At 42.2% G+C, this 23,095-nt stretch overlaps 1 protein-coding gene across 1 annotated transcript in view; it reads left to right on the forward strand.

The window, feature by feature from the left end:
- The first annotated feature begins 6,784 nt into the window (after positions 1 to 6,784).
- The window catches only part of DYNC1I1 (dynein cytoplasmic 1 intermediate chain 1), a 288,492-nt gene continuing 272,181 nt past the window's right edge, over positions 6,785 to 23,095 (forward strand). Inside the window, exon 1 of the mRNA XM_036894541.2 lies at positions 6,785 to 6,895. The gene's annotated coding sequence lies outside the window, so the exon portion shown is untranslated. The remainder of the gene's footprint in view (positions 6,896 to 23,095) is intronic.

Here is a 23,095-nt window from a genome sequence, read left to right on the forward strand (position 1 = left end):
CATGAGCCTTTAGTGAGGGGGAAAGTTTGACTTAAAAAATGATGATCTAATATCAAGGATATCAAGGTAATGAAAGACATACAATAGCCTTAGGCAGCTTATGATATTTTATCTTCTATTACTTTAGTCCATATGGTAAGAAACCCTTAATAAGAAAAAAGTATTTTAAAAGACTTTTAAATATAATTCACTAACAAAAGATGAAAAATTAATTTTTTTGAATTTTAAAGTAGAATTTAAAAAAGTAATCTGAACAAAACTTTATTCACTACTGTTATTAAAGTTTCACGCAGAGTGAGAAAAGCAAAGCAAAAAATGACCCTGAGGCCCAATGACAAATGGACACAGAGCTTTTAAAAATATTTATGCATTATCCTTTATCAACTTCAGACCAGTCAACATTTGAATACATTTACCCACACAGTCACTACAAAAGGAGTTCAATCAAAATATCAATTTGGAAGTCTTTCAAAATATGGCAGACACACCCAAGAGGCAAAGAAATGGTCCAAGTGAAACTTAAGATCTTGTTTTTATAGGAGAGCATTAAATATTAAAGTCTTTCTTATGTGCTAATTGGTTTTCATGCTAAAACTTAAATGGAAAGATGATCTCTTTCTTTCACTATTTTCCCATAAATGAATTAAACTTATATTTTACAGTGAGCCCATATTTTTAGAAATCATCTGGTCAATAATGTGAATTGTATTACCTTGTTGGTTTGCAAACTGGCCCTCATATGCAGAAGGCAAGGAGAGATAGAAGAAAGATGTAGGCCGCTCCAGATTGAAAGGTAGCAGGTTTAATAAGCCAGGGAATTTACATATAAGGCTTATCTTGGGCAGCCTCAAGACTAGTAGATCTCTGCACCTGCTCTCCAGAAATCTAAACGTTTATGTAGAGTCCTTTATGGGGTTCAGTCACATAGCCAGTCCAGATAGTCTCAGCAGTACCGTACTCTCTGAAACCTGGATCCTTGAAAACAGCACTCACTGTGGGAACAGAGGGCAGACTTACATTCCAAGGACAGGGGAAGAGGTAGGGAGCCTCTGATTGCCCAAGTCCAGGTCTGGGGTCAACCGGCAGTCACATCCTCTTGATGACCTCATCCAACATAACCTCCACAAAGAATTTCACCTGAATAGTCAATAAATGTAGGAGAGTAGGGACCTGGAGGTCACAGGGGCACCGCTGGCTATGTGTCTCTATCCCCATCCCTAGCATGAAGGGCACCTCCCTGGAGGATAGGCAGGGGCTGTGTATATCTCCAGTTCCAGAGAAGACTGTAGCCTATTATTATACGATCCCTGGGGAGGGATTCTTTCATGGCTCATTGCATCTCAGTGGAAGCAGAGTGGCACAATAACCTCCAAAGTGGTATGTGCAGGAAGTGGTGTACAGGAAGAGACGAGCATGGTACTTGGTACTTATCCAGGAAGAGAGGGCACAGTCATCTGCATTCATCCTGGCTCCGGCTTTATCCTGACTCCCCTTCCAGCAAGGATGTATAGCACTTCATCAATCCACAGCTTATTGTTTCTAATGTTTTAAAATCGATATCATAACTGCTGCCAAGTGTTAAGTTTTGTGCATATTTAGAGAGTTCAAAAGGAAGCAGCTTATAAAAAAAAGCGCTCCATTATTTTTTAATAAACTTAATGCTGTTACTGGAATATCCCTGGTATCTAACAGGCTTGTTGGAACACATAATGTGTTTTCATCATAGAGCAGTTAGAAAGTAAGGATAAACTAAAAAAAATCCATAAACTGATCACCAAAAATAACTGCCATAAGTATTTTTGTGTGTAATTTTCAGTCTTTTTTCTATGCACACCTACATAATGATAACAATATCTAGCATTCATTTAGTGTTTCCCTGATGCCAGTCACTATCCCAAGTCTTTTACAAGCCTTATCTCATTTAATTCTTACTACAATCTTAAGAAATGAGGACAATTATGCCCATTTTACAGATGAAGATATTGAGGCTTTAAAGGGTCTAAGCAATTTGCACAGAATCACACAGCGAGTGAATCATAGGAACTAGTTTTAACCCATATATGCCTAACTCCAGAGCCTGTGCTCTTGACTTCAGTGCCATATTTCTGATTTATACATTCCTTTAGTACTGGAACACTGGGTTATTTTATATTAACCATAATTCTCTTTAAAGTAAGCTCTATAATGAAATAAGCATAAGAAGGAAGAGAAGAAATATGTAATATGAAATTTGTATTCTAAGATACACAAAATGTTTAGATTTTACTTCTAAATAGTCAAATGATATTAAGATTTAACCATGAGAAATCGAAATAATTAAGCACAAAATAAAATGCTCAGATTTGCTGGTTAAAGGCACACACACAGTACCAATGTATATATATTTAATTACATATAAATAAAAACAGTGATTTTTTAAAAGTCTTGGGAGACCTATGACAGATAAACCTATTAGGATCAATTTTTTGAAGGAGCAGTAACAAGAACTTTGAAATATGTTTCTAGGAAATAATCTAGAGAAGTAATTTATTAAAAATGTGGTTTACTTTATTTTGGCCAGGTAGGTTTATTTAATTCCTAGAAATATAAATTTGAAATAACACGTAATGAGGCAGAACACAAAGAAGGATATAGACACTGATATCACAGCTGGGAAGAATAAAGATTTATATTTGCACATTGATGGAAAGTGAATTTAAAACAACATAAATAATTTATGTTTAATAATCATTGGATTTTCTCCCATAAATTTAAGTGCTTAAAATGATTTGAGACCTAAAGATCTTTATTTTTTGTTGTATAGATACCTTCTGGTTGTATTTTATTACTGATTGTTAAAAACCTGCATTTTGGCTTAGCATCATCCCTGAAAGAGAAGCTCAGGGAAGAAAATATTAAGAGGAGAGGGAGGGGCAGAAACAAGGAGGCAAAAGAGAAGGGGGTAGAAATATGGGTGACTATATCACATTATATTACAAATGTAGGTAATTATAGTGTAATTGGAGTTGCATTTGCAAGTTATCCAGAAAGCATTTAGAAAAATTAAAAACTATACAGTAGACATCATTGAATTCATTTTTCCAAAACTGAATGCACATTTTAAATGTGTCTTTATTTATTTCAGATTCTTTGCACCTACTATATGAAAACATAAGCACCGCCCCTTAATGAAGTGTCCAGAAGACAAAAAGTAGTAGTTGCCCTAGACATTGGAATCATTGATTTCCCCATAAGTCACTCTTCAATTTCTAATAAATGTTCAAATACTAACAATGCACCTGTTTCTGGACATCTGTTATTGTTTTGATTTGGCACAAACTGTCCAACTTTCATCATATAATAGAAAAATACATAAACTATATCCCACCTGATATCTACCTGACACAAAACCGTATATGACACTAGCAGTGCTTTAAATTGGTTCCCTCACTGATGTTTATCTTGACAATGATGTAGAGCATGCATCATCCTAACTAGAGAATATTTTCAAGCATTTGTTTCTTCTTTGGGCATCTTACATTTTTAAAACTGACTTAGATGGCTCATGTTTCTTTTCTGCAAATTTAGAGCCTGTAGACCACTGCAGGGAATTTTCAGTTTTATTTTTTCCAACCAAGGTATAATGAACTGGAGAATAAGCTCCAGAGGAGATCCTCAGGCAGACATGAAGGGGTCTGGTGTATGAGTGTTGTTGGAACCTGTGTGAAGTGGACTTTAGGAAAGTAAGCCAGACAAGAACCAGCTGTGGGCCACACCAGTGTTCAGCACTGATAAGTGACAAGTGCACGAAGGCAGGAGAATCTCTGTCCTGAAGGCTGGTAGTGACCCCGAGATCTGCACAGCCCCTGCAGTCAGTGTCACAGCTTGGACACTGAATTTATAGAGCACAAAGCTCTTTGTTTTGGACTTTTCATGCAGACTGGATCAATAATAGCAAGCTATAGCTAACATTTATTGAATGTTCCTAATTATATACTAGGGGCTGTGCCAAGTACTTCACATGGATTAACTCATTGAAGTATCACAGGAGACAAATATCATTATTGCTCTCTTTTGACTTCTAGGAAACTTGAGTTTCAGAGGGGTCTAGTAACATGTACAAATATGCAAAACAACACATTGTAGATTTAAGTTCACACCCAGTCTGATTGCAGAGTAGGGAAATCTAGCCAAATTATCCTCTCTCTGAAGAGCTCTAAAGCAGCCTCTTAATGGCTACCAAGTTAGGAATGTGCCCAGCCCATTTGTAATAGCCATTTAACTACTTCTTGGAGTCCGTCTTTCAGCCTTTTGGGAGCAGTAACTAGATTAAGACAGATATATTTGCAATGAGCATGGAGTGTATGGGAACTCTGTCCTTCCTGCACAAATTTTTTGTAAAATCTAAAACAGCTAAAGCATGATAAGACATGTCAATAAACATAAGGTCTAGGCCTCTTTTTCTGCCTAATTCCATTCTCAAATGCATATCATCATCTGTCAAAATTTGTATCTAACACACAAACCCAGAACCTCAAAGCTTTCTGAATCATAAGGATTCTCAATTGGAATGTATTTTCCCCTTCTCAATCTCTCATGCAAGTGTCTTTGATTATTCTACTTATCCTAGTCTGCTTGGTATTAAAGCCACTTGTATCTTTTCACCAGATTTTGAGTCTTTGGAATATAGAGACCATTCATTTCTCATTTATTCCAATCTCATGCCCAGTATCTGTAGTATGCCTGGGTACATGATAATGAAAATAATTATAACCACCTTTTATTGAGGACTTAATTTGTGCTGGGCATATATTACAAATTATTCCTGATGAATAAAACTTGACAAATTTAGGCCTTTTTAATTCTGACCTGGATTCAGGTGATGAACTTTGAACTGGTCTTTGCTTGTTCCAATTGCCTTCATAGAAAACCCCCAGTGACTCTTCCCAAGTGTCATTTCCTGCTCAAACATCTGTAGTGGTGGTGCACTACTGTCTGCTCTCCAGCCTCCCTTAGGCCCCAGTCTGCTCCCCCCTCCTCCCTCCTTCAACATGAATTTTAACTACTCTAAGAAAAAAGACTATATTCTCCTCGATTTGGGACCATCTGAAGCTCCCAGAACAATGCTTTGTAGGTAGTGGGCAGGCTAGAACCCCCATATTGGAGAGAAGTAATACCAGAGGGTAATGTACAAGCCATGAAGTCAGATGTAAGGGGATTCCAGTCTCAGCTAGATTATAATAGCTGCAGAACATGGGCAAGCTAGTTAACTTCTTTGAGATTCAGATTCTTTTTCTATGGGCATAGCATTCTATGCATAGCATTACTGAAAATTTTAAAAGAAAAATGCATGTAGAGGTTGACATATATTAAGTATCTGATAACATGGGAGTGACAAGTACTTGTTTTATGAAATTCTCCTTCTGGAATGAATATCTTGAATTCCTTCTATCTAAAGACATTTCAGCTCTCTTTTTTAGCCATAGTTATGGTCACAATAATTTGCCAGGAAGGCAAAATTGGAACAAGGATGGTCATGTTACAGTGTGAAGAAAACAAAATTCATCCAGGAAAATGTAAAGCCAGTAAAAACTGGCTTTATTAAGTGATTCATAAATCAGATAGTATCTCCTCTAGCAAGTAGAGAGATGTTCCAAAGGGCAACTGAATAAGAGAGGTTTTTGAAGGTGGGCCAAGGAAGTCATAAACAGGAAAAAGGATTATTTCAGGTGACATCATCTTCATTTGGGGTCTTGTTAGTGGGTTACCTCATCTTCCTTTGGAGGGGATGGAGAGGGCACACGTGACATTATCCTAGCGACGCTAACCAGAAAAATTCTTGACTGACAACGTTTCTTGGGGAGATGGAAACTGTAATTAGGTCAGGTGTTAAACCCCAGTTTGGTGACTTGGCCTAGGGAGATGTGACACCATGTTGGGCCTGTGTGTTTCTTTTTAACGGTAGACAGATATGATATATTTATAATCAGATGTATATGTACTTTGAAATTACTCTACTACTTGTGAGTTAAATAATTTCATAGTATTTATTGAATGCCTATTTTGCATCAAAATAGGTATTGGGGACACAGTAGTGAATAAGAAACAGTCCTTGATCTCTGCTAACTTTCATTCTAATGTGTACAATGACCCCACAGATACTCAAGAAACATGATGAAAAGCTTACCTATGAAATGGGCCCAAACCCTGCTTAGATTAGAATTCCCAGCTCCACTTTCTGGGCTTTAAAGCTTGACTGTTAAAGCAAACTTTGGGGGAGTCCAAGAATGGTTAGGTAGATTTTTTAAAAACTAGGATTCAAAGAAGCAATGTTGTGGAGGCATGCCAAATACATACATGTCTTTTTCTTCTGGGAAAAAACAGGGATAAATCAGGCTACTAAGTCTTTGTATGTAGCAGATGGATCTGCGTTTCTCTACTTTTATTTAAATGACCTTAAACTACTTGTTTGGAGTGGAAGTTTTTCAATATTGGCATGTCACCAGGAGCCCCCAAACACTGAAGCTCTTCTGTTTGCAGCAACTTGAGTGTGAACCCTGCCGACTGCACAGGGACAGACCGGCTGGCCTCCCCGGGTCCGGCTCGCCGCCAGCCCTGCCCTGCAGAGCGCGAGCGGGAGAGCGGGGCGGAGAGCCCTCCCGCGGGGGGCGCGGGCGTGGAGGGCGTAGGCCGGGGCGGGGCGAGCCCCGCACGCCCGGCTCCGAGCGAGCTGTCAGTGTCGGGCTCACGGCGAGAGGAAGTGCCGTGTCCCGCAGGAGCGCGAGCTGGGCGGCCGGCGCAGCGTGAGACAGCACATCCTGCGCGCACCGAGCCCGCCGCCCTCGGGACCCGCTCGAGCGCCGCCGCCGCCGCCGCGCTCGGAGAGCCCGCTTCCGCCGCCGCCGCGCGCGTCCAGGTAAACAGGGGGAGGGAGTCGCGCTGCCCCTGTCGCGGCCGCCGCGCCCTCCGCGGCCCTCCCCGCCCCGGGGTCTTCGGCGCTGGGAGCCCGGCCGCAGCCGGACCTGTGCCCCTGCCCCTCCCCAGGCTCCCGCGGACTCCGCTGCGCCCTAAGGCGGCCAGAGCTCCCCAGCGGCCGCCCCTGTTGCAGCCAGCGGCTGAGCCCGGAGGCGAGCGCCGAGCAGGAGGGGTCCTGGTGTCATCACCTTGTCGCCCACCTTGTGGGCTAGGAGGGGCGTCCCAGGGCGCCCCGCCTTGGTCTTCACCTGGGGAGCAGAAGGCCGGCGGCGGTGAAGCCCGCACGCCCCGGGCCACCAGCTGACGGCCCCTGGGGGAGGGGAGCGGCGGAGGGAGGAGAAGGGATGCTGTTTGATTACATTTTCAGCTGTCTGCAAAGCTCTCAGATGCTGTTGCTACCCGCTAAGTCGCAGGCAGCCAAGGCACTTCCAGCAGGGCATTAATTAAACACTCACGCAAAGATGCCAGTTTCTCTCACCGCTGCAAAGAAAGTGTGGTTGGGGGATGTGTTTCCGTAAACACCCTCCCGGCCGCGTAGTTCTTTCCCCACTCCCACTCCAGGATCGCCCTGGCCTTATAAATCCCTGCGTCGTCACCAGAAGGGCAGCGATTCTGGCAGCTCAGATGGGAGCTGAGTGTGCGGGAGTCTCGTGACCTGTACCTCGGCTATTAAGGTTAAACAGAAACCCAGCATCAGGACAGGAAATTACTTAGGAAATCGGGGCTCAATAAAATGCAGAAGATGGAATATACTTGTTACCCTGGCCTCTACCACATCTAGGTAAGGGGTAGGAACAAGTAGCCAGCCATTTTCTTGCCTGGAATGCCTTTCAAGTGGGCGTTGTAGACTTACTGTAGTTCAGGGTTGTGAAAAATTGCTTTCAAATATTCCAAATTGGCAGAAAGCATAGCCAACAGTAAGGCATGATGACTGCCGGAAGACCTCCTATGCCTGATATTAGCACAGATGTGGGTGAGTGTCTAGTACAGTTTTCACTGTGAAAATTATGAAGATGTTGATCGGTGTTAGTAAATTCCTCTGATTATTTGAAATGCCAAATTTTCTCCAAAAGTTTTGGGGTGGGAAGGAAGGACCCAAACTCTGCTCTTCTGACCACATTTCTCAATAAAATAAAAGCAGGTACTCTTGCCACTAAGTCATCAAATGTTCTCTTCACAGGCATCAGCTTTTCAGTATTTCTTAAGATCTGAGGATCCAGTGCTCCAAGAGCCATTTCTCTTAAAAATCTTGTAGCACCATCCTTGGGGTGTTTGGACAGTATGGTTGGAGGCCCAGTGCAGGCTTTTTCCAGCCTGTTCAGCTGTGGGCCAAGCGTTTGACCCAGAACAGCTCCTGGCTCGTTTTCTTCCTTGCCTCAGGCAGGATGCTTGTCTCCGCTCACGCCAGTCCTTTCGGGGACACCTCTGCTGCACAGTGCCCTTCAGGGGCCACACCCAGCCCTCCATCCTCTCCTACCGAAAGCATGCACCACGGCCTGAAACTCTTTTGGTGTGGAAGGTCTACATCATTAGGGGAAACCATCCCTCCTTAGGGATATGGCAGAGGAAATAAACTCCCGGCAGGACAGTGAGGCGGAGTTCTTACCATGGTGCTCCTGGGCCCTTAGTTTCTGACTAACTTCCGAGATGGTAAGAGAAAGTCACCCACCATTTCTGTCATCCTGTTTTAAGTCTACAAGGGGCTCTTTTAACTTTCTTGCCTCTCCTTCTACTTCCCCAAACCCTCCTTCCCAAGTCTACATTTAATAAGTAAGACTTTACCTTAGCTCCAGTGCTGAGTCAAGTAATTGTCTGCATCTTTCCTGGGTGCTGCCCTGTCCATACTCAGACAGCCGTGTAGACTAGTCTTGTAATACACATGTCAAGTCTTTAAACCCAGCATGTCTCTTAGTATAGACTGTGTGCCTAGCTTCATCCACAGTTACATAATTGGGCCACTCATTCTCCTCAGTCACCCTGTGTCTTCACCAGCATCAAGAGGAAAGGTCACACACATTCACTGCAAATGTAAGTGTATTTCCTCATCACTCTATTGTCCCTACACTTTGCTTCACCAAATAAAACAAAGGTTGATATTATACTAAGCACTGTACCAGTGCTCAATCCATTTACTAAGTCTTACACTACATTTACTAAATGTATTACCAATACATTTACGAATATGTATTGAACACTTGACCAGGCATTGCATTTTAAACTACTTTCTGCGTATTGGCTTATTTAGTCATCACAAAATATTCTAAGATGTATATTATTATTGCCAGATGAGAAAACTAAGACAACAAAGATGTCAAGTAACTTTCTGAAAACTGTTCAGCTAACAAATTGAAGACCCAGGATTTGAACCCCAGCTAGTTTGACTCTTACTGTTCCATACTCTAGAACAAGTACATTGGTTAATTTTCATATATTGAATACAAGGCTCTTTTTTTATATTATCTCATTTAAATCCTTACATGAATTCTATGAAGCAGACATTATTACCCATATTTTACAGATGGTGAAACTGAGTTGAGTGACATACTCAAGGTTATAGGTAATAAATGGCAAAGGGCAGCATTCAAATCAGGTCTGCTCAGCTCTAAAACTAGAACTCATCCATTTTAGTTAGTGTCCTCTGAGAAACAAAAAGAGCTGAGCTTGCCTGTTTCTTTCAGATGTGCTGCCCAATTTCCCTGTGAGCCTTTGTTATTTCCTTTGAGCCTCAAGTGCACTCATAATTTTTTGCCTGCTCCTTGTAGTTGTGGATGATATGGCAAAACCAAAATAGGACCATGGCTCTTTCGAAATCAAATTTTGTCTTGGTCCTATCTCCTTAATAATACTAGCTAATTTCTCATAATACTTTATGGATCTCAAATGCCATGCAAATAGTTGCTCCCTTGATCAGGGATAGGGGTTCCTTCTACTATAAACTTTTGTTGCTTCTACATCCTCTGAAAAATGTAGTCTGTTCTTTTAGGAACTTTGTTGGGATAGTGAACGTCTGGAGTTTTACTTCTTTCGAGAATTAACTAAAGTTAATTTAACTCTCATTTCTTTGAAATTTATAAATCTTTTCCCAGGAACCTCTAAAAATGATTATTCTTGACTGGGAACTTTTCATCAATATCTTGGACTTAATTTTCTTTGCTTCCTCTTTACAGGAAGCCTGGCACCAGAATATCAGAGTAAAGCTCACATTGTAACATAGACACCGCTGCCTGGGTGCCAGTCCTGAGGTGTCCACATGTTCATGAGGCATCTTCTGATTCTTTGTTTTGAAAAGGCTGCTTAGACAGGAGTTGTGGGCCCTGTGAAGGTCAGGCACTTGAAAGCTTTAAGGAGATGATTGAACCTGATAAAGTTGATGCAAAATTTTATGCATTTGTTCATAAATGCAGTTTTCTAGGGAAGAAATAGGGTGTTTGTGACTAAAAAGAGATTAAGAAGCACTGGTTCAAATGCACTGTTTAGGAAAGAAAGGGAGGAGCAGAGGCCACTCTGCTGAAACTTGTTGAAAACAAGGCAAAACTATCCTGCCAAGGCCAGCCTGAAAAAAATTCGTGACTATCAGTCCATTTTTGGCATTTTGTAACTGAAGCATGTTAGGGTGCCCAGGTACAAATATGTATGCTAATGTATGCTGCAACCAAGTGAGGTCTCCAGTAATTCCAGGCAGTCCTAGCAGTGCTTGCCATTCAGTGGGCACTTATCCTGTTCATATCCAGGTGTCATCGAATCTTCCCAACATCCCTGTGTGGCTGATATTTTTATCTTCATTTGACAGACAAGGAATCTGGTGCTTGGAAACACTGAGCCACTTGGTCAAGGCCACATGAGGCCAGGTAGAAGAAGGGCTGGATTTCAAAGGCAGATTGGCCAGATTCCAAGTCTGTTTATTCTCTTTCCATTATATCTCATTGTTTCTCTATTGTGGCAGGACAGAGAGTCCCTTAAAAACATGCTTACACACTGATGGGAAAAGCCTAAATGTGTTATCAGTGGGAAACAAGAAAATCAGACATCTCTCAGTGTGGTAGAGGATGAGCAAGGCCTGCTTTGCTGAGGTGTGCTGAAGCCCTGCATGTTTGATTCTCAAGGGTCACCAGATGTCTTGCTGAGCATCAAAATCACAGCAGTCCACAACTCAGCCCAGAAAGTTGATTTTACAGGGGTCGCTGCAAGTCAAGACTTTATTCATTGCAAAGATGAATTTCAAAGCTGCTCAGTGTGCTGGAGCTTACCTGGTACAGTGGCTGTGTCATAATCCAGAACACTAACTTGGTACTCTAACCTGGGAGGCCCTCTGCTTACCAGATGACCTGAGTGCCTTTTAGTTTTGGTTCATACCAGTCCTGAGATCCTTACAAGCAGCTGGTCTTGTTTGTAAAAGATGCCTTAGTCCCTGACATTTTCATGTTCACCCATATTCTTGCTATACTCTTATAGAACAACCCATTGTTTCATTTGGGGTGCAGACCAGCTAATGCCATTGGTGTGGCAAACACATAAATTTATGTTAGAACCAGGAGCATTCTTTATAATCAAAGTAAAGAGGTCTAAAATAAAAGGTGTCTCAGGCACCGTAGAGGATGATTGCCCTTGATTAACAGATCTGCTTGGGAACAGATACTAGTTTACTTCATTATGGCAACATCTTTTTCTTTCCTATAACCTATAAAGAATTTTAAAGCATTCCACTGCTTCCTCACCCCCACAAGCTTTAGGTTGGCATCTAACCGTTTTTATCATAAATTTTAAGGATCACAATGTGATATCCAGAATATTTGTAAACATTGACATTTACAAATAAAGCAATGATGTCATTTTTGAATCCAGTTAAAATCTAAATACTACACCAACCTCTATTTAAAAAGTACCTGAAGAAGCTCCTCTGCAGAAGGATATTGTTATACCTGTGGTCAAGCATCACAGTAAAATTTGGGGTGTCCTTTTCTTTTATTTTCTGGTAATGTGGAAAAAAGGGCTTTTGTGAAAATGGAGATGGGGAAAGAGGCCCTGAATGATTCTACAGCCATAGGCACATTCTCTAGTAGGTCACTTTTTTGGAAAGCATACAGACAGGAGCTCCAGATCTGGAAATTAAAACATCATTAGCTCTTTCCATGCCTGTATCCTCTTTAGAAAGCCTTCATGGATAGCAGGGGAATGCATTGCCCGTTTGAGGAGTGTGCATTTATCTAGCACAGGTGCTGTGTGTTATAGGTCACTGTGGGGGCAGGTCCATGACCTTCTGTCTGTGTGACTCAAAGTGCAAGGTGGACAGAGCCATTAGGAAGCGCAGAACCACTGGTCCTATCTTCTGTCCTCAGGCAGGTGACTATGAATAGCTGTCTTTCCTCTAGTTGATCTACAGGAAGAGATTGACCCACTCCAGTGTGTTTTTAGATCAGTGAATCTCAGCCAGGAGTGATTGTCCTCTGCAGGGGACATTTGGCAATGTCTGGAGACATTTTTGATTATCCCAATTAGGGAGAGAGGGTGGCTACAGGCATCTAGTAGGTAGAGGTCAGCACTGCTGTTGAACCTCCTACAGTGTTCAGGGCAGCCCCTATGACAATTAACCTGCCTAATATGTCAATTTGGGCAATCTGGTTTTCTATTGAAATCTTCCTTGCTATAATTTAAGTCCATATTTTTATTTTGTCTTTTGTGTAAGAGCACAACATCTAAGAGGCAGCATAAAGTAAAGGAAAAAAGAACTCAGATAGCCCACTTACTGCCTATGTATGCCTCAGTTTCCTCATCTGTAAAATGGGGATAATGATACTTGGTGTGCTAAGTTATTCTGAGGGCTGCGGAGAATGGGAGTACAGGGCTCAGGACATGCACACCCTCAATGCATGGAAGATGCTTTTTATTATCCACCAGTAATTATATCACTCTGTAGCCTCTCTTCTGAGACCTGTGTGATCTTGTCTTCCTTGGAGCCACAGGTATGCTTAAACTTTTTTTTTTATCTTGAATTACTCTTCCTTATGTAAATGCCTTCTTCCCCTTCTAGACCCTAGGTTCCCTGAGACATCCTCATCCTTGAATCTTCCAGCAGAGGTTCTTAACACATGATAGATGCTCAACAAGCTTCCCTGACCTGAAATGTTAGCCAGAATAAATCCCACTTAATTTTCCTTTTATTGTAAGATTTAATTCTTTCCCCTTGGATCATTTTAATGTTCATTCCTGAATGTAGCCCTCACTGCACGTCTAGGCCCAGTATGAATGTAGGCTTGGCAATGCCTTGATTTCTGGGATCCTTGCCTTTCTGAATCAGGATCCTGCGGAGCATTTCTGCTGGGGGAAATGGAGTCTTGAGGAGGACAACCATTCATTCTAGAAATGACAGGCTGGATAATTCAAGTCTTGTGTTTTCCTTTATGAGCTCCTAGGGCTAATTCTTTTAATCTAGCTTTGATTTGACACTCTGCTGAGCAATATAGTCCTTTAGTTTCTTTTGGGAGGGGAGAAGGGGACATTTTGATCCACTTTTGAGATTTTTATTATATGCTAGTATCTAGAGTGAAGCCAAGAGTAATGCATATATTTTAAATAGCCCTAATGAATAAGTGATGAGACAATATTTTATATCCTTTGTCTACAGCCACTTCCCCTTGTCGAATGCATGCTAGATGTTCTACTCAGACTTGAAATTGTACCCATTTCTTCGTTTGACAAGCTGAAGATTTTAGAAATTGTATTGGAATGAATCTTCTCCTTCTGAAAGCAGTTTAGATCGTGTAATGCACATATCAGAGCCTTTAAAAATTTATCAAGTTGTTGAACTTTACAGGGAGCCCAGATATTGGGGATGACCATGGGATTCTGTCCCAGAATCTTAGCCTGTGGGATTTTAGTAGCTGGTGGGTTTAAACAGCTGAAAAGGCAATAGGCCCTTTGGAGAATGTGTGTTTTGACAGTTGCCCCTTTTAAAATGACAGATGTCTCCTATTTCACCACCCACCCCATTAGTATCAAAGTAGCAAGGGGTTGTGGGGTTTGGTGTGTATTTTGTGGAAGAAAGAATAAAAACACTTCTTGGCCTGTTTCCTTGAAAACTGTGACTCTGTTCACTTCAGAAGATATAGGTTACTGCTGATTTGGAAAGAGGATCTTCCCTCTTTGAATGCTTTCAGGCTGAGAGGAAAGTGAGAATCTATTTACATAAGTTAAAATGTCAAACTAAATTTCCCAGTGCAAATACGGACCACCCAGGGGCATTGTAAAGGCCAGGTTTGGGGTTTTGAATACAGATTTTCTGGCTTCCTCCTTTAAGCTTTTCAATATTTTTCAAATGCTGCTGAAAAGTAATTGGCATATCAAGCAAGATGAAATGTCATACCTCTTGCTGTAGATTTTAAAAGGGGAGTTCAACTCATTTCCCTTGAAAGCCCTTGTTTTTAAAAATAAAGATGTATGAATTCCTAAAATTTGGAGGCTGGCAAGTTGCAGATTTTAGTCAAAAGTAGATAGAAAAGTCCCGTTACAGTGCGGGTGTAAGGGAGGAGGAGGATGCACTTTTCTAATGGTCACTTTCCCAAGTGCATTCTGTGTCAGCTCTTCCCCGTCTCCGACTCGCAGGTAAAGGAGGCGATGCCATGAGACATCGAAGACCTGAGTAGGCCAGCCAGGAGCCTCAAGGCATACCAGCTCAAGAGTGGTGCTGAGAGGGCACCTCTCATATTTATTAGTCATACAAATACATCCAAGGACAGTTGGTGATCACATGCATACAACATTGGCTCATTGTGATCTCAGTACACAGCTCTCTCCGCAATGTTCCCCAGCACAACACAATATGGGTTATAACTACGTTGCGGGAACTGGCCTTGGTTAAGATACAGCGTTCTTTTAAAGCACACACCACATTCCTCATCACTGATTAATAGAGAAGAACAGTTGAGTCATGATATTTTGAGCCCACAATTCTGCCCCAACAGAACTGTTTACCTCAGCAAATTGGGCAGAGCTTTACCTTTGGGGATGGGCCCGAGTACTAGAAGCATCACCCCTTCATATTATCATAACACCACTGCTTTTCCTAACACTGGAGGCAGATCTGCACAGTACATGGAATGTTTTCTAAATGCTTAGGGGGAAAACTCAGAATGAAAATTGCTTTAACTAGGACACATGTTCTGGTGACGGGGTTGGTAATGACAGTGCTTTCTTAGCCTTTACTCCTGCTAGAGAAAGTTGTTCATGGCACTTGCTTAAAATTGGGCTTTATTCAGGCGGACTCTCTTGATAGATGTTGGGATGACTGCAGTGGAGTTTTGCAATAGGGGAGGAGAGAGATTGGGCTCAACTTTGACTACAACAAGGAGAAGTGGGAATTTATAGCCAAGGAGCAGGGTGTGTGTGTTGGGGGCAGTCAATGAATGGAAAATTACTAGGAGAAAACATCCTGGGTAAGGCAGTGCTTCAGGCTAAACTGATCTCACAGGATTCTTGCTGAAGGCTGTGGGGATGAGGTATCAATCAGATATTGGTGATCATATATTGAGGGTCAGGGATTCTGGCTAAACTGGCTTAGCAAGACTGTTGCAGAAATGGAGCTCCTGAGAACATGCCCATAGACAGGGCCTAGTTGAAACAGAGCTCAGAGGAGCCTGATTAGGGTTTGGTTAAGGAGAGGATCTTTATCATATCTTTCTCCGAAGGCATTCCACTATGAAGCTTAAGTGGGGATAGTGAAGGAGAAGTACTTAGAGTTGTCATCACTAAGTCAAGGAAGGTGAAAAGTAACCAGGATGCTGGATCGTTGGAGTAGATTTCGGCCATGGGAGTATATTGATCAGGGGAGCCTGCATCATGCAATAATATGCAATATTAATAACATACAATAATAGTATGCATTAATAATATGCAATTATATATTACATTACAATACTAAGAGCAATAAACAACTCCCATCCTTAGCAGAGTAACCCAGCAAAAGAGTTTTCTTGTTCACGTTACATGTCCAGTGTAGGCCAACAAGGGGCTCTGTTCTCCATATTCACTCAGAGGCCCATGCTGAGAGAGGCTTCATCTTGATGTATGCTACCCCAGTCACTCACATTTCATTGGCCAAAGCAAATCACATGGCCCTGCCTGACTGCAGAGGAGTTGTTAAGTGTGGTCCTAGAGGAGGGAAACAGGAATCTTGTGATTAACCCAAATGACTATAGGAGGTGGGGACTTAGACCTGAGTTCTGCCTGTTCATGCTAGTAAGGTCAGTTTCTAAAAGGCATCTAGGAAGCTTGATAAGATATAACCACACACCTAGTGGTTTCAATATCCAACTTTATTAGCACCAGAAAGAATGCCCATTTAGAGTATAAAGGGCATTTGAATAATTTTAGTATCATGATAACAGGGTCTGGAAATTAGTGAGTTTACAAATCTAGACTTTACTAATCATGAGTAAAAGAAACATGTGTAGGAATGAAAATTAGCTTCCATCAGGAGTTTGTATCAGTCTTACCTCTGGCCCAGTTCTGCCATTCACTTGGAGCCAGCATAAATAGGAGTGTAGGTGCCAAACTGGAAAATTAAATGTGACAATCTTAGTCTACTTTCCCATGGAACTGTTCAAGTTGTAACGTTCATTCCTTCATTCATTCCTTCATTCAGTAAACATTCCTGAAGCTGAAGCTCCTGCCAGACACTGGGAATGCTATAGCAGTGTTAGGCCAGGTTGAAGTGTTACGGGTTGAGTTTATTATCCTTGGTTTTTGTCCCCACCACAACAAAGAATTGAAAAGCAAAGACACAATAGTGAAGCAGAGGCAAAGTTTTATTTAAATGCACTCCAAGGGAGGAGCAGGCCAGAGTCATGATAGACAAAGGCCTTGATCCATTAGGCAGGAGGCCTATATATTGTAATCTGGCTAGAAGCCACCTCTTTGATGGGCAAGGTGGGGTTATTTGCTTGATGAGTCCTCCTGTATAGCCAGCCCTCTCAGTGCGCATGCTCATTCCTATGATGAGGTAGGTGTGTTTGGGGCAGTTCTTTGTTTTGTTGCATTGCACCCATACTGGGATCAGGCTGGGACCAGTCTGGCCTGGTCCCAGATAGGCAAAGAAGTTATTTCAATGCAAAGCCTTTGTTGTCTTCATGAGGGACCTCCTACCTGGGCAGAGGTTAGGCAGTTTTTCCTTGTATCTTATCTTCCCCTTCCTCAGCTGCTCGTGTCTGTTTTTCTGCACAGAAGGAAATTGAACAGCTTGTGACAACTATTGAAACCAAACAAACAAAAAATCTCTTGCATTTAACTTTATTCCAAACTGGCCACATCGTCCTGCAGTTGAGGGCTCATTGTTCATTTGTTATGTATTTGTACATTCAGTAACTTCTTAATGTGTCCTGATGTTGTTCAAAATCTGACCCATTCTGCCAACAGCAGAAGCTAGGCAAATATGTCATTTCAAAGTCATATGTTAGAAATCTCCAATTATCATATTCTTTTTACAGTGTGAAGAGCAGAAAACTAGATTACTTAAGGGACAGAGTTCCCACCCCGAATGCTTATCTTATGCAAAGAGTGTATTACAAATGCTAAGGTGTCTATTTTAAGCACTTAGTTTCTCACTTTTTCATTATATATGGCAAAGGTGTGATATGTAAGGGAAGTGTTCATTCTAGTTGTTTGCATTGTTTAATACATTTGAGTGGGTTGCATTGATTTAACATGGAAATGGCTGATTTTTTTCAAGACCTTACTTGTGTTAAAAATAAATAATTTGCTTCTGAAATGAGGTGGGGGCCAAAAGGCAGACACAACTGATCTGAGTTATGCCCAGAGAGTGCAGCGCCAAACACACACCTTTCCAGCTTGTCCCCATGTGACCACACCCTACCAGCCAACTGAGCTGTTTGCCTTCCCCAAACACAGGCTGCAGCCTCCTACCTCTGTTGCTTCACTCACACTCTCTCCATGCACAGAAAATGCCTCCCTAGTTCACATCCTAACCACATGTCCATGTCTGGCTCTCACGGCTCCTCCTTCATGGAGCACACCCCGTGCTCCAATTCCTGCATGCTCTCAGTCAAGCTTGTTTTCATATACTTTCCCCATCATCCCTTGTAGTGGAGGAAGAATAGTTTTTCCTCTACCCTTCTTGAATCTTGGCTGAGATTCCCTGATAATAAAAGACAGAGTAACAGGGGAAAAACAGATTTTAATGACATGTATACCTCCTGTATACACGGGAGATACCCAGGGAAACTGAGCACCTCCCCAGAACAGCCCAAGCCACCGCCTTAAACACCATCTCCAGCCAAACTTGAAAGATTTTGGGGGTGGAGAGGCCAGTTATGGGAGGTTATGATCAAAGCACAGCAATTAAGGGAGGGTGGCTGTGCAGACTGACATCCAAGCCTTCTCCATGGTACTAGTTTCTAGACATTTAGTCATCCTCCTCCTGGTAGATAGGGAGGCGCTCTTACAAATGGGGATTTTCCTTATACATGTAAATGTTTCTTACAAAAAGGCAACTTGAACAAGTTTTCAGAGCTTCTGTGCTTTCCGTTTTTTAAAAATAACCAGCTCAAGATATCCTTATACCAAAAAGGCCTATTTGGGGTGACATATTCTGTTTCCTTCATGTATTACGAGCTTTTTGAGACAGACACTATCTTAACCATTTGTGTAAGTCCCACAGCATACAGAGCAATGCTTTATACTTTGTAGGGATCAGTAAGTACTCATTAAATTGCATGAACATAAATTTCATATCCTGGAGCCAACAGCTTGGGCTTCCTGGCTCCTAACAAATTAGAAAATATAGCTGAGTAGTGTGCTTTTCTCCCAGTTCTACAGATGTATGGGGGACTTTCCTCAGATATTCCAGATACTTTACCTCAGATACAAGATTCTCACATCTTGGTCCATCGGGTAAATCATCCCGGCCTCCCTCCCCTCTATACCCTCCTCCTTCCTGCAGAGGGTCATGCAGCAGGGCCTGGAGAGGTGAGGAGAAGCCTACTGTGATGTGACAGAAGAATTTGGGGTCAGGTGACTGTGTGGGCACCTGCTCACCTGCTGAGAACAGGAGCAGGCAATCTTCTGGGGACCCGAAGTCAGCTGTCACACTGGGCCTGTGGAGACAGAGATGTGAGCAGGGCCAGCCAGCAGTCAGCTATGCAGAGAGAGAAGATTAAGGTCTCAATCTTAGTTTTGAGGGTCTAGATCTTAGATGGTTCTTATGTAGCCCAAATTCTCTATTAACTTAGTGATGAATTTACACAGCCCAATGCAAGTATATGTTATATATTATGCCACAGACATAAAATGCCCACTAACTGACTTTTCAGGAGAAACCTAACTTCTTATGGGATCACAGTGCTGTTGCTTATAGGTCAGTGTTCTGAAATTTGGGAACTCAGATTCTTGGGCCCTTGGTAACAGAGGTCTGAGCTGGGCATGACTGGGACAGTACTAGTCTGCAGGCATTAAGGATAATCCTGAAGCCCTGCTCCAGAGGTAACATGGACATTGAAAAATCAAATAGTGTAAATGTAATGCATTCAAAAGGACTGGAAAGGGAGGTAGAATCTAGGTGGCAATAATATGGCAATTGAGGACATCAGATCACAGCAAAAGGTTGAGAGGGGATTGAGGAATTGCAAAGGAGAATCACAAAGCCAGTGGAGCTTTGGCCCTTTTTATAGAGAACAAAGGTGGGAAGAGAGGAAGGAGCTCACTCAGGTACATTTTGAAGCCAAATTTGTTTATTTGAGCTCTGAACCAGTCTCTATTCTAAATACTGACAATACATTAGTGAGAAATATGGATAAAATTCTCTGCTTTCATTGGAGCTTAATTCTAGGAGGAGGCACAACCAATGAAAAATACTTAAATATGTTATAGAATGTGTTAAGTGGTAATACACACAATGAAGAATAATATGGCAGTGGGGAAGACGTGGGAATGCAGTGCGGTGAGCGAGTGGTTTACTCCTTTAAACAGCGTGGTCCAGTAAGGCCTCAATGAGATGAAACGTGAGCTAAGTTTTGAAGAAGCAGGTCATTCAGATATTTAGGGAAACACATGTATTAGGCAGAAAGAGTAGTAGATGCAAAATCCCTGAGGCAGGGGTGCCCCTGATGTGCTGGAGGAGTAACGGAAGCATGTCTGGAGATAGATCAGGAAAGTAGTGAGGCTGGATTGTGTAGGACCGTGGAGTCCATTGTAGTATTTTGGCTTTTACTCTGAGATTGAAGCTGTTTGGGAGCTTTATGCAAAGAAGGGACATGACTGGTCTTGTGTTTTGAAGATCTACTGTTGCAGCTGAGAATAGACTGCAAGGGGGGCCGAGGGTAGAAACAAGGAGATATTTAGGGGGGCTTTTGCAATAATAGGGATGAGTGATAATAGTGGCTTGGATGGGGTGATGGCAGGGGAGGGGGTGAAAAGTAGACTGATACTGGAAATGTTTGGAAAGTAGAGCCTGAATAGTTTGTTAATGGGTAAGATGTGGAATTTGACAGAAAGAGAACCAGGGATGGCTCCAAGACTTCTGGCCTGAGTTAACTGGAAGGCTGGAGTTGCTCTGGCTCAAGTGTGAAACACGGAAGGTTGGATGTATGTGGAGCCAGAGTGCGGGCCATGGCTGCCACAGCTGGTGGACCAGTGCCATTGTGGTGACTCTTATTGGGGAGGAAGGAATTTCCCCTACCCCTCAAAGTTCTTTCAGCTGGTCTAGGAATCAAAACGACATGAGACAGATTAACTGGAGAAAAAAACAAATTCGATTACATTCATATGGGGAATCCATAGACATGGATTCCAAAGACAGTCAGGGAAAATGAGGCATATATGTCATCCTGAACCAAGGAGAAGTGGATAAGGGTCTGAGACTTCAGAGGGAAAGGGGAGCGATTCACTGGAATGCATAAGAGCAAATGATTGGTAAACAAATGTGACATAGAGAGGAACATTAACAGCATAGCCACATTCCTTCCTGTCAACCACATGTCGTTTACATTATAATATAGCTATCTATGGTGATAGCTCTCTTCTGGAATAGTTCTTTCATCTAAATTCTTTTTAAGCAGTAAGGAGGGTTCAAAAGGTCAAAGTTTCTTCCTGTGTCTATTGGGCCTTGGTGGTTGCCCACCCTCCCTCTGACCCCTATGCATGTCACAGTGGCACATCTTGGGATGGCCTGCCCTGGCCTCTACCCTGTATTTCTTTTACTTCCAAATTCTTGGAGAGTACCTACTGCCATCATCTCCCACCACTCGTAACGTTGTTGCTCAAATTGGGGAAATCGTTTCTATTTCTCCACTACACTACCACCCAAGGCTGTGATTGGGTGGCAGAGATCTAATTGCAGATTCGGTCAAGGAATGGTCAGGAATGGGGACACCTGTCAAGTCCTAAAGGAGATAGATGTGTTTGTGTAAGTCCCTGCTTACATAGGGCATTTTATTACTCCTTAGCATGGTCTTGAAAATTGAGATGTAATTCTTCTTTCACTTTAATTCTTTCTGCCAGAATTGGTTTTCTTCAAAAGCTAATATATACAAGCCTGCATCCTATTTTCACTCAAAGAAACAGATGGTTGAAACTGACTCTAGCTAAAATTTTTTTAAAGTCTTGAATTAAAAAATACACATGAATCTCAGCAGGATTTAAGCCTTTTAGGACTGGTTGAGAAATCTGTTCTGAATCCTGCCTCATACCACTGTGTTATCCATTCACGTACAGAAAGTTGTGTGCTGGGCAAGACTAGGAACTTCACAGCCAAGCTTTTAACGTGGGCATTGGCCTTCTAACTGGGATATAAAGGTTGTGCTGATGGGACAGATAGCAGATACCCAAATCCTGGGGTCTTTCAGGATTCGTGCTGACATGTTCTGCAGGAGATATGCATGGCTCTGCATTTCTGGCAGTATTGATTTTATGGGCACATCAGGGTAGCTGGAACAGTGGGTTAATCTTTTTAAGCACATCTGCCTTGTTGTGTTTGCACCTTCAAGTATCCATGGATTTATTTTTGTACTTTTTTCATTTTCTTTCTCTGGTAGATTTAAACCAATGGAGCTGAGCTTACTTTGGTCCTTCTATGGCAGAGCTTCCCTCCCAGGGCTCTGCAAATGGATTACAGGCTACATATGTACCTGCATAGTGATCTCTTGGCCCTCAGAGTAGTCAAAGCCCAGGTCAGTCTTCTGGATAGTAAACAGCGTTCTCTGTTCACACCAGCGTCCCGTGCAAATATCATCATAGTCTGGGGTATTGTGTCATACAAAATGTCGGCTGAGAAAGGACAAAGATAGAAATAAATTTATAATTTAAAATTTACCAGTTTTAGACTCCAGGTAGCCCAATATATTTCAAACCCCTTTTTAACTGCAACTAACAGTAATATTTATATGTAACAATGAATGGGTTATATACAAAACTAGTTCCATGAAACAATAGTTCTTACCATGTGAAGTTCATTCTAATAGTTCTAAGCTGTCAAGCACAAAAATAGCTACCTGTGACTACTAACTACCTCGATTTTATAATTCACCAGTGGGTTGCAACCCATGTTTAAAAGACTGATGCAGTGTGTGTTATAGCTAGGAATAAATTATCTGGTTTTGTACTTGCTCAGTTCCTTCCTTTTGTACTTGCTCAAATCCTTCCTTATTTCCCTGATGCCTACAGCGAAGTTCACAACCTTTAAAAGCCCTTGAAAGTACGGCATGGTAGACCTTTGGCTAGAAAGTGACCAACCAACTCGTCCAGGTTTGCCTGGCATTTTCCTGATATTTGCACTGGAAGTCCTGCCTCCAGGCCATCCCCTCACTTCTGTGCAAACTGGGATAGTTGGTCACTCAACCTGTGGGATCTGATCACTGGATGCATTTCCCTCCTCATCTTCCTCCACCTGCTTTTGTCCTCGGTGATCCGTCCATATCAAGTTGCTTACCCTACAGACTGGCCCTTCTCTTCCTTCCATTCTGCCTTTGTCCATGTTTCCCTCTGCCTGGCATGCACCACTCACCTGCTCTCTCCTGGTCTGCTCTTCCTCTGTGATGGTTTGTTAAGTCACCCACTGTATGGCGCCTGCTCTCTGCCTCCTTCTGAGCACAGTCGGATGACAGACCACACTGACTTACGGGATTTTTAGTGACTCTCT

The sequence above is a fragment of the Manis pentadactyla genome, chromosome 7 (genome assembly GCF_030020395.1).
Source record: "Manis pentadactyla isolate mManPen7 chromosome 7, mManPen7.hap1, whole genome shotgun sequence".
Taxonomy (NCBI): Eukaryota; Metazoa; Chordata; class Mammalia; order Pholidota; family Manidae; genus Manis; species Manis pentadactyla.